Source organism: Aquila chrysaetos, chromosome 16 (assembly GCF_900496995.4).
Source record: "Aquila chrysaetos chrysaetos chromosome 16, bAquChr1.4, whole genome shotgun sequence".
In the NCBI taxonomy this organism is placed as follows: domain Eukaryota; kingdom Metazoa; phylum Chordata; class Aves; order Accipitriformes; family Accipitridae; genus Aquila; species Aquila chrysaetos.
Window position 1 is genome coordinate 23,625,540 of NC_044019.1, and position 12,642 is coordinate 23,638,181.

Here is a 12,642-nt window from a genome sequence, read left to right on the forward strand (position 1 = left end):
AAGTAGAATTTGCTATGGTAGTTTACAGCTAATATTAGGATTTGTCCTATTAGTCAGCCCACAGACTTTTTCTCTTTCAAATCTGCGAACAAATGAAATTAAATGTTCCGTTACCATAACTTCTGAGAAGGATACACAGTAAATTAAGGCTATCAGTTTCACAATATCTGCTGCTATCAGTTTCCTTGCTTTTTTTCTTTCTGGTCTTTGTCTTTTCTGTTATTGTGGTTGTTCTGTGAACTGGCAACCTGCTCTGTACAAGCTCAACATCGGTCGGATGACGTTAGCTCTGACAATGCTGTATCTGCTAACCTTCCCCCGAATGAATGCGACTGTCATGGCGTTCTGGGAAAGAACAAGTAATGAAGACCTTATTTAGGGCTCCTCGATGAGAACAAAGATATTAGCAGTGAACTGGGAACCAGTAGAGGTGTCGAACAATATCCTGAGCTATGTCCAGCTCTTCCTGCCAGCAGCCGTAGGTCTGAATTTGCATCCCCTGGCACCGCGTTCACACCTACACAGCGCAATGATACAGCAGGCAAACAAGCCTTGCTGTTTTGCCTCATGGATGGCTTTCAAACTTGGCTCAGAAAGATGCCTCCTAGAACAAGCAGTCGTCGGTGGAACAACTGCTCTCTCCTGATCTGCAGGCGTAGTTGGAATTTTCGACTGCCGATTGCTGACGGAGTTGCTTTCTCAATGCGACTGTTTAAGGCTTGTTTTCTATGCTGATGTTCTTGGGTTCAAGCCCTCAGCTAGAAGTCAGACAGCAAATGTTTGAGAGGAAGGAAGGACCTGTTGCACTAGTGCTGTAATTACATGCAGAAGATGTAGGTTCAAATTCTGGCTGTGCTACAGATTTCCTATGTGACCCTGCACAAACATCCCAGTGCATCAGTTGCCATAGCAAAACAGAGATATCGCTTCCTTCCTTCCACTGCCTGTCTCCCGTACAAGCTTTTGAGGACAAACATTTTTACTTAGGATTTTACAGAGCAGCACTTGATGCAGTACGGTCCTGACTTTTGGCTGGGGCCATTAGCTGCCTCCATGTTACCAGTAATAAATAAAAACAAAGCAGCCTTGTTCTGCAACGGCAGCCCTGGACTGCTCTCCAGGCAAGCCTGATCAGAAGCATACGCACTGTCTAAAAAGCATTTTATCTCATATTATCAATTCCCTGGTTCATCTACCCTTCCAGTTATTCTCCTGTAAAGAAACAATGCCAAAAGCCAACGAGCGAAGCTGTAGCTTCGCTCCCTTCGCTTCTTGAACGGGACGTGGAGAAGTAGCAGCTGCTCCTCATGTTCTGGCATCATGTTGATGCCTAAATCCCCCCAAGGGAGAGTGTCCCCAAGGGCTGGAAGTGGGACCAGGAGCCAGAGCAGTGTCTCTTCCTTCAGCGTGTGCTAACGGACGTGACGGGAGGTTCATCCTGACCTGCGTCTCTGGTGGAGGACGCACAGAATCAGCCACGTGCTGGGGGTCACCTGCGAGGTGGGGACTAGGAATGGGATCATCCCTTGTGATGCTGCCCTGAACGCTGCTTTGGGCGTCAGCCGCAAGTGCGTTTCCCATGAGGTAGGTGTCAGAGTCTGTGCTGTTTTAAACGGCTACATAAAAACAGCCTTAAAAATAGGATCACATATTTATCTAGAAAAGAGCTTTAAAAACAGGGTGTTATGGGCAAGTCTTTCCAGCCACCAGCCTCTGAGAATGGAAAATAGCAACCGACCCATTAGTCCACATAAGTAGCTCTGGCCTGGAAGTGGACGAAAATGCCCTGCACCCCGAGGAAACTATGTAGGAAGAATTCAGCTTAAGAAACATGTTAGCGGTGTCTATACTGGGCAAGGGCGCTCTTGTTAAACTGCTCACTTCTGTGGAAGATTGCAGGGGTCTCTGGGACTTTTGTGGTGCGTAATGCAAAACTTTGAGAGATTTATAGTAGTTGGGGAGTAGAAAGGGAGTAGTTATGTTGGTGTGGTGATGCCTTAGCAAATACACTTAGTTGTAAACAAGCCGTAGGACAGCTACCGCTAGTATTGGAGTGGTGTCTCCTAATGGCATAGTGGGATGCTAACAGAACAGTAATTCACAGGGAGGAGTGCCCTCTGCAAAATTACAATGTCTCCCTTTTAAGGTCCTGGTATGTTTCTGGAGGTTTTCATCAGCCAAACATTGGCACAGCATTGTTTATCCTGACTGAGGAGACCACAGCTTGAAGTGATTGTGGGCCATTAGAGTTATAGCAAAGGGGAATATTTTAGGCACATTTGGGGACTTTAAGAAATATATTGACTAAGGAGGCAACACTTTGATTGGGTTCCAAGAAGAGCATATAAAAACCCCTTTTTGATTAAAATCAATTTCAATTCTGCAGTAAGGTGAGAGAGGGAGGGAAAAATGCTTGCTAAAGTAATTCCTGTCAGATACCTCTGCTTCCTTGCTGACCTGCCCGTTTCCTTGTGTTTTCCAATGGGTAGAAGATCTCTTGCCCCTGCTGCCTGTCTGTGAACTCATCACATCAGTGGCATTCCCTCTCAACTTTCACCCATTTTTCTCCATTTTCAGTCCTTGTCCTCCTTTTTCTTTCTGGTTGCTCTGTTTCTTGTCCCCTCCTGCCTCACCCTCTATATCCATCATCATGTTGTTTATTTTTGATTCTCCCTCCCCAAATGCAGGGGAATTCTTTCCACTTTGGTCATTTTGAATCTACCTGTGAATGAGTATGCTCTCGTAAAGGAGTAGTATTCTGAAGTGTTTGGTGTGCTGTCGCTGCTCCTGTTAATTAGGGTTTCTGTAAAGGTTGTTTGTTGAAGGTCAATTCAGTGCCAGAACATTTGTGACTTACTTACAAAAGGTTCTCAAGCAGCCAAGCTCACATGACTCTCAAAATCGTATTGTTAAAGGTCTTTGTAAGATCTGTGTGAACTCCAAGCCAAACGTATACCTGCCACAGTGAGATCCTTTAGCTCTTAGAGCTGTGCTTGTCAAAAGTGCCAAAGAGCAAGTGCTCAGCCAGATTTCTGAAGGTCTGTTTAGTCGTCTAACCATCTCTGATGTGGGAGTTTGCCCTCGGTGTTTGTTGCAGTGCAGTTGAGTTTGGCTACCTAGTTTTTCCTAGTTTTTCTCTTTTGAGAACCTCTTCTTCTGTGTTTGTTGCAGAATCCAAGCTTCACCATGCATTAATGTGGAGGCCAGAAACTGTAGGAAAAGCAGATGAGGATGCAGTCACATGATAGCAAAGCAGGAAGGTAATATATGCAACTCGGTTCTTAGCTGATCTTGACAATCAGCCAGCCATACAGGTTGTCTGGGGCTGTTCCTTCACGTTTCACAAGTAGAAACTAAGTTTGTGTTTGAATGTTGGATAAATACTTGCAGGAGAGTATGTGCGTTTGTCTGTCTTGATGAATCCTAATCAGCTTCCCGAGGAAGAGCTCTTACTCCCAAACAAGCACCAAGGACAACTTTCCTTAATTCCCCAAAAGAGACGTTTAACAATAAATTAATATTTACAAGATGGGAATCACACTGAAGTGAGAAGAATTATATTTGTTGCCCATCCATGGGCATATACTTTTCAGCTTTGAATGTGTTTTGCTATAAGGTGAAATACATGACTTTTTTATAAGGAAAGTTGTCAGTTAACACTGGATCACTGGTAATTTTATTAGCCTCAGAACCATCCAGTGTTATTTGGAAGAATCTGCTTCATTTTCTATCTCACATCTGCGTAGCAGCTGCAGGCACATACTTCCCAGGGGCTCAGTCTAATTTGTAGAATTACAGGGGTTGTGCCTAGCTATAGCAAAGGTCTATTAGTGTTGCTCATGTTGAAAATTTAGGCCTGATGCCTTCCACATGTTTTTTTGTTTTGTTTTGTTAGTCTTTTTCTGGGTCCGTAATTAACCCTTTGGAGAAATTTCTCTTAAAGGAAGGTAACTATTGTGTTGTCTAATCCCCGATTAACTGTTTTCAGGAGGCCACGGCTTTGTACCGCGTCCTCTGAGTTTCTAACAACAGTGTCAGATGAACCGTGAATGCAGTTGGATGTTTTTTCTCTCCCTCTTTCTCTCTCTTTTAATTGCATACAGAAATCGATTTCTCCGTTCCTGGAAAGCAGCCACTCCCACAGAAATAGCAGTTGAGAGAAGAAGTGTGTACGAAGCACACAGAGAAGACTATATCGGCCAAATTAAACCCTGAAGATACTTTTGGATGGCAGGGTGACGTTGACCAGATTTGAGTCTGATCAAAACACCAAACACAAGGCTTCACTACAATATTTCCCAGCCTCCAGCAGCAGCCTGCACCTCCTGCCGCAGCGAGGCACAAGGCTGTATTCTTTGACCACAGTAAATCAGAAGTGGCAGGGTCAGTCCTGCAGGCAGCTCCATGCAGATGGACTCCTCGCCTCTCTATTTTAGTCCAGCTGAAACCTACCATATGTTTATGTTCTGCAAGTGAAAAGCATCAGGGGAAAAAAAAAAAAAAAGGGCAAAAAAAAGCATTTTTCCATTTCTGAACCTTTGGACAATATATCCGTTGTCTGGGGTCTGACTGACCGGGGCTTCTTGCCAGATTGGAACCTCATAGAGAAAAGTGCAACCTACTGAATAACCACTACCACATCCTGCCCTCTTCCTTTTCTGTCTGCTGGCTAAAGACGGCGAAGGCTCGGCTCATCCCCTCCAACAAAAGCTGACAGCTTCATGTCAGACCCGGGCTGCTCTTGGAGGAGCCCTCAAGCTGAATTTTGGAGTGGGAAAAACATTGCCCTTTTGTGTGAGCTGGGGGGTACTGCTCTGTCGTCTGGTGGAAAGTGAAATGAGGTCTTTTTAAAACTGTTTTGCTGGAGTTTTGGATTTGCTACTGGAAAAGAAGTTGCAGCTGAGAAGAAAGCACTCACTTTTTGTCAGGCTAGCTCTAAAACCATCAGTTTGTAAAACTAAGCCAATTCTTTTCCTTTTAGATCTGCTTCTTATTAATCTGTGTTGATCTCAGTTGTTATGATACCTTCACGGTGCCTTATTTCACTCCTGCTGCAGGGCCTGGGTTCGCTGGAAGAGCCACGTCTTTCATGCCAGGTTATGGCCACACAGCACAGTCTGCCTCACAGAAATCCTATCACGGTGGAAAGCGTAGTCCATGGAGAAGTCTGGCACAAAGCACAGAAATGGGATTCAGGCGAACTTCGTGAGATGCTGAGAACGTTCAATGGAAAAGAGTCCAAAGAAAATATTTTAACATTTCCCAGTGTTTTGGGTGGAAAATGTCTTTGCAGGGAATAAATCTCAGTATTTTAATTGTTCCTCCTATATTTGCAAAGTTAAAAGAATATATATTTTTATCCATGAGATCAGATTTATAGCTTCTGAAGGCTGTCTTTATGGATAGGTTTTTGAATGGAGCATTGTGAGGAGGCCATTTAAACAGAAATTGCCCATAGGTGTTATGGGGTTGAAGGAAAAGGTGTTAAGACATTATCTATACAACCAGCAGCTATGCATCATTGAACTTAGTATTGTATCCAGACCTTCTGTGACCATTCCCCGTATAGAATCACTTCCTGCAAGGAATATAGAGAATTTTTGTGTTTTGTAGTTAAAAGGTGCTTCGTAATCTTTATATCTATCTAACCTGACTCTTGCTCCATATGTTCATATCCTCTGTATTCCTTTCTCTTCCATTCTTTAACCACACAGACATGTATATAAAAGAACTAACCATTTTATTTTAATTTCATTGATCTTGTGGTAACCATTTGAAGCGATAACTACTCAATCACAGCAATTTGTTTCTGGAATGGTCATCAAAACTTTTAATGAAGGAAGGAGCAAATTATTTTATTTGTTTTTATCAGAAAATTTATTATTTCCAGTCAGCTTTCTACTCAGTGTGCTCTAGCTAGTGAATTGTTCAAGAGATTATTAAGAAGATGATTTACCTACTTTTTTGTGGGAACAGGGTTTATAGTTTGATAATCTAAGCGATTTGATAATGAGTTTCAAGTAGAAAGGCAATTTCAAGAAAATACTGTTCATTAACTGTATGTGGACTAATGTTACCTGACATTGATCTGAAATTTGTTGCACAAGATCCAAGTGCACTTTAGCCACAATTACCATACTGATCCTGCTGAAATAATTGATTAAACTCCCGTAATCTTCAGTGGAGCCAAGAATTCATCCTCACTTGAGGTCTTTAAGCCCTCGTTCTCTTTCTCTCCTTAAAATCTGCCCTCTCCCTTTCTCCCTCACCCTCAATTCCCCAATCTATGTTTATGGGTTTACTACATCCATCATTAAAATGCAGCTATTCCTGTTCAGCAGCTTGCAGCAGTGTTACATAAACAAACGAAGAGAAACAGGAATGGGGTATCAAATATCGTAGGTGGCCTTAAAACTTTATTTTTAACATTTAAAATACGATTAAACCACATTTTGACATTTAAAATTACACCACCTTGCCTTTGCATGTGCCCTTTCTTCAAACTCAGAGTTTTACTTCTGACAACCTGAGCTAGTTCTGTAAGAATTGCTCAAGTGCTTGAAAGCACGTGTTGGCAGGTGCAGCGAGAAGCTTGCCACAACATAAGCAGGCACGTACAAGGAATTCAAGACTCTTTTGCTTGCAGTTAAGGGTAGTTTTATCATTGATTTAGGAAACAAAAATATCAGGCCCAGTGAAATAAATTAAAGGTGACTAATCGCATTTTCCTGTTCATTGTTTACCTTTCCCTCATCATCTGTTCTTTAACTATGAGCTCATTATTTTATATTACTTCAGCTGAATTTGTGCAAAAGAAATATATTTTCACATGCTGTGTAACCATCTGTTTGCTCTGGCAAGTTATATAGTTTTGCCTTTCAGGAGGCTGCCATGATATTATGCAAACATGTCTGTTCATTTGCTACACCATCTTGGTTACCACTTCAGCCATGTTCTCCGTTCCAGCTTTCACATCTGTATTTCTAACTGTGTCATGTCCGGACTTAAGCCAACTCCATCGCTATTTGGAGAACTTCAAAATGAAAGGAAAAGATTAATGGGCATTTAATAACCTGCGAGCAAAGCTCTCTGCTTTGGTTGTCTTCATTGTTTAACATGAGTTGATGTATGTGCAAAAGAGAAAATGAAGTAGTGGGAACAAACTCAGCTAAAAGTCAGATGTTTGGAAGTCAGATGCATTTTTGGTTTAGTGAGAGCCTGAAAAAGTAGCAGATCTGTGGGAAACATGAAAATATGTGCATTAAAGCAAAGGGAGTCTCCATTGGTCAGCTTTACTAAAATACACTGATAGATCATGCAGTACTACTTTTGTGGTCTGAAAAACAAATAAACATTGGGTCACATTCTCAGTACATGCCTGTAAGCATAGGTCCTTGAAGTCAGTGAGGTTACGCCAGTATATTTTAGCTAAAATCTGTCCCTGCATACAAACAAAAATGGTGATGATAGGCCAATTTTTATGACTGCGTAGGTCCAATTCAGGTTTCTGAAAAGCTGTGGTGTCACTAGTAAGTACCTACTGCCATTCAACAGAATGAATAAAGGAATACAGGTTGCATATATTATATAGCATTATTATGCTATGGATATTTTTTCCTACTATCATACTGATAGAAATATTGCTTGGGTTTTACTTTCCTTTTTTTTTTTTTTTTTTTCCTGCTAACAGCAAACTACATAAATGGACGGCTTCTGCTAAGCTCGCACTCCTGCAAAACTCAGCTCCTGGAACGGACTGCCCCGAACCTGTGCTGAGCGTGAGTACCGTTTCTAGAGAGCTCTCCCGTGATGGGCGCCTGTAAAATTGTTGGTTAGGAAAAGTAACATCACTCTGAGGCGTACAACAGAAATAGAAAAAAAAGATTGCTGTTTGGCTTTGTCCCAAGCCAGTGCTAAGTACTGTAGTGCTTCAAGACGTTTTTAAGGAAGTATCTTTTTCTAGCTGATTTTGAAAACAGAAAATTCGAAGGAGCTTAAGGCTTGTCGGGGCAAATTTTGATATTGGCCACACGGTACAGTGTGAATCAGGAATAACTCGACTGAAGAAAAGAGGGCTGTAGTAGGAGGTACCTTGCATTTTAATTTTGCAGTATCATATTTGCTAGTATAAAACACAAACTTAAAAATAAATTTTACAGTAGCTTTATTTCCATTAAGAAGTACTGGAACATTAATTTTCTGGGTTTTACTTTTTATTTTTGAGTATTTCACTGTGAGGCAATCCATAAAATTTCTCAATGTGAAAAAGTGTTCGGGGAATTCTCACAAGCCCGAGTGGATAGCTACACCGGTGTGCTGGGGAAGGGGTAAGGAGCATTTGCATTCAAGGTAAACATTTATGACATCAGGAAACAGTAGTTGAAAATGTAGTCAAATTATTTAAGCCGCACAGCCTCACGAACTAAAAGTAGTTGAAATAAGAGGTTTAGAACTAAATAGAAGAATATAGCATTCTGGGGAAAATACTGATATGCATTTGGTTTGTTTTAAGATTGGATCGAGAGATTCCCTGTTTTTTGGGGTTTTTTTTGTCACTGCTGAGTCCAGATCTGGCATGCTGTTGTCACATCAGTGGGCTTCAGAAAAATGCTAGTAATTTGAAGGAAATACAGGCAGAAGCAATACATTTTATTTAAAGGCAGGGAAGAGTCCTCCTTTTGTAAATGCAATAGAAAGTCTGGATTAATAGTTTGGCTAAAACACAGTTAATGCTTTCTAAGTATCTGTGCACACAAATATATTTCAAGGAGAGTGACTGTTTATTTTTTGTCTTGTAGGTAATTATTTCCCTTTACGCTCTCCCAGACAGAGGACAGTTTTTGCAAGCTATCGAGAAACTGATATTAAAATTTCTTTCTTATGCTGGTCTTTCCCTTCAAGGAGTTAGCTGTGGTCAGCCTTGTGCTCCTTGCAGTTGTACCGAGACAGTTGTTTTAGGCAAGTGTTGCCCTCCGCTGGGAGAGGGGTAGATGACTTCAGCAAGGGGCCCTCCAGCTCTCTGCTCTGCGTGTCCTAAAGCAGTTCTTCTCTTACAAGGAATTTTGGGAAGCAGACAGCTCCTGGCACCCCTCAGAGGGCATCTCCAGGTTGTCCCTGGGAGGTTTCGTCCTCATCGGGGAGAAAAGGGGCCGTGGGTCTGTTCCTAAAAACAAAGCAGGCTCTCAATCGCTGCACGCAACATGTTGGCAAATTGCTATGCCACCAGGACAAATTTGCTGGAATCGGTGTGCAAATGTCCATGGCAAGTCTCCAGACTTACTGAAACTTTCCTTCTCATGTAATTCACAGCAATTCTTGAAAGCTTCCCAACTTTTTCCTATGTTGCTATTTTTATTTTGAATGGGAAAGGGGGAAAGAGCCTATGAACAGTACCAGATGTAGACACCTTTTATGTAAAATTATACCCTACTCTTCTAATAGCACATAGAGATGAATTCATGATATGCGTTGGCATCAATGTATGGTCTTCATTCACAAGCACGTTGTGAAATTGATTCCAAAGCAAACATTGGTATTGCATCTGGGAGAAAATGCCTTGGTTAGCTGCCTATGTACAGACTGCATTTTTCGAATAATGATGGCAATGCCTCGCCTGCCATGTTCACTTCCAAAAACCAAGATCGGTTCCAATTTTTCCTAAGCCTATTTTGGGAAACAGCAGTGCTTGGCTCTACAAGAATTCGCGCTAGCAAGGAACTTAATTGGCTCATTAGAAAGACTAATTTGGCAAATCAAATCGTCATGTTTTATCCAAGCTTTACAGTTTAATTTGATTTTGAGTAATTTTCAAGACACTTGGGAAGCCAGCTGCAATCAAGGAGGTTGTGAATGGCAGCTCCAGACGAGCTGGGGAGCTGGCTGCACCACAAGCAGGGGTTTAGGGATGGGTCTTCCCCAGCGTGTGTGGAACAGCAAATGGGATCCAGAGCATAATCCCCAGCCTTCTCCGGTGGCTGGGGGATGCGTCCTTCTCTAGAGAAAGACCCCGCAGCAGCAAAAAGCGTATGGCAAGTCCTTTGTGATATCTGGATACAAGGGCTCTCCAAACAGTACAGTAACACCCGAACACCTAACCACCTAAACAAAGGCAGGCGATTGCTTGGTGGTTTGTCTGTTGACACGAATGCTCTCCTTTCCCTTTGACAGCTCACACTGAGTTGAGACCGGGTGTTTTGTAATGCAAATTGCAGCTGTTTATTGACCATAACCACACCATGTCTTGAGAACTGTACAGTGAACCCAGTTGTTTCGGACATTTACAACTATCAGTTTCTAAACCACTTAAAATCACTTGATTGAGACTTCAGTATTTCTAATGGACAGTGGAGTTGCATTTAATGAATATGCTTGGTTTGAGTGGTTTCCAAATATGCCATTTAGCTTATATATCACGGTATTCATCACTTCTCCTCACTTTGTAACTACCTTCGTACCTGTTACATTTATGCACACACACATACCCACGGTGTGAGCAGTTCCCTGGAGGGGATATTGTTGTGTAAGCCAAGAGCTTGCGTGTTTCTATCTGTTCGAGACTCTTATGAGTCTAAAGCACTTTTTAGTTAAAAGATACGTAGAAATTCCTGGCTCTCAGTAACTATGTCTCTTTCTCTCTCCCTCCATTTTCTAGGAGGGGTATTTCTACATGACCTGTCATGTTGGCCTGTGAGTGCTCCGGTGATTTAAATGATCTGGAAAATCTGTTTCAAGGTAAATCTAGTATAGTTTAGTTAATACGGGAGTTTTAGTAACAGGCAAGCTAATGAAAGAATGGTAGTCACACAGAGCAAAAGAAATAATGATTTTTTTTTTTATTTTATTTTTTTTTTTCCCCTTGAGGAAGAAGTTCCTAAACCAGAGCTGGCAGCTTAAGAGCAGGAGTTGCAAAGCTGGAACTTGCAAAACTGGTGGTGTCCTTTATGGGCACACATACCAGCTCCAGAAGACTATGCCGTGAATACTTGTTTCCCTCTTGGGGTGATGGGAGGAGGAAGACACACTCCACTTCAGCTTTCCAAGACACAGGAACACGCGATGTAGTTGTGGGTCATTTTTCCACTCCCGGTTTCTCTCTTGACGGTGACAGCGGTATGCTACTATGGGCTCAAGACTTGGGCTGTATTTGCGAAGCGTGAGAAGTCATTGCCGAGAATAGACTAATTTTCTAATTAGAAGAAATGTGTCCACGTGCACATGGCTTTTCAGCTAATTCCTGCTCAGTCATGCAGTTCTTAAGAGCTTTTCTTCACTTACTATGTGATATCTCCCATGTGAGCAAGCTCAGTCAGCCATGGTACAAAATGGTATCACAATGACCCTGTTATATTGTCAAAACCAAACATAGGCATTGGCAATTATATTGCCACTGACTGAACAGAGGAGCTAGACATACAAAAACACATCATTCAGCTTTATGAGGAGCCGAGTCGGACAAGGGGAAGATAGCAGACTCCGTTTAGTACCTGGCCGTTGTAATGCATCTAGCTCCTGAGTGCACAAACCGTGCAACGTGACATATCTGCTCTAATCAGCGTAGGATTTTGTGGGAGTATGGGTCTACGTGCACTCAAGGCGTTTGGCATTCTTCTATAAGCCAGATAATATCGCTGACAGGGAGGGCACCGGGCCGCAGTGAAAAAGAGGCTGTTTGAGATGCAGGGTCACTCGGAAGGCGATGCAGTGCAGGCACTACAGAGCTCTGGGCAGGTTTCATCGATCAGAAGAGTTTACACCAACACGCAGAAGGAGGCATTCACTCCTGAAGTTCTTCTGTCCGTGTATTAGAAAGAACAACCCAGTAAGATCTAACTGAGGAAAATGCCAAGTGTTTTCCCTGAATGTGGCAAGTTCGTGGCTTGATACTGGTTCCTGCCTAAGGTCAATATTTAATTAGATGAGTGGAGCATTTGTATAAAGGTAGCTTCTTGAGCGTCCCAAATGCTACATCTATTGGTAAAGTACTGGCAAAGGTTATTTAAAGTACTTACAATTATTCAGTGATACAAGTCCCTGCAATAACAAGTTGTTTGCATCTACAATTACCGTGTGGAGTTGAACCAAAGACTAAGCGAGGCTTTCCGTGCCTGTAAAGTTTTATGATTGTACTTCTTTCTTATTTTAACAGAATTTTATACAGTAGATGGTGTGTGCACTGTGTATTTTGGGAAATGAAAGCAATTACTGCTTTAATAAACATTCAGCAGAATGTGATTACTTCAGCCCGCCTGCAGGTGATTTTTTTAAATCCATAATGCAAGAAGTTACAAAGATACTCTAATCACCTGCAGGAGAAGCAAACCAAACAAAAACGCAGCAGGAAAAGCCTATTTCTGATTAAGCCTGTGGAACCGAGACTAGCCAAAGCAAGCTGTGTGACATAACAGGAATGGAAAGGCCCAATGCTATGTTAGCGTCAGGAAAGTTACAGTAGTCTGCAAGTTAATTTGGATCCAATGTGCTCTTTGTTAACAACCTGTTCCAGGATTCTCAGAGGTAAGAAAAGTAACCTCCCAATTACAGATGGGATTAGATGCCGTGCTACCTGTTTTATTAACCCTGACTTGAGCGCAGTCAGGATTTCATCCTTTTAACAATATCCAGCCCCCAGAAGTTTAGCTGTTT

The 12,642-nt window shown here is 42.1% G+C and overlaps 1 long non-coding RNA gene across 2 annotated transcripts; it reads left to right on the forward strand.

Moving 5' to 3' along the window:
• The first annotated feature begins 4,780 nt into the window (after positions 1–4,780).
• On the forward strand, positions 4,781–12,231 carry LOC115352212. 2 transcript variants are annotated; one of them, XR_003927023.1, is made up of 3 exons: positions 4,781–7,778; positions 10,652–10,731; positions 10,861–12,231. It is a non-coding gene; the product is annotated as an uncharacterized LOC115352212 (long non-coding RNA). The 2 variants fall into 2 exon arrangements; XR_003927024.1 differs by having other exon boundaries at positions 10,865–12,231.
• Positions 12,232–12,642: the final 411 nt, after the last annotated feature.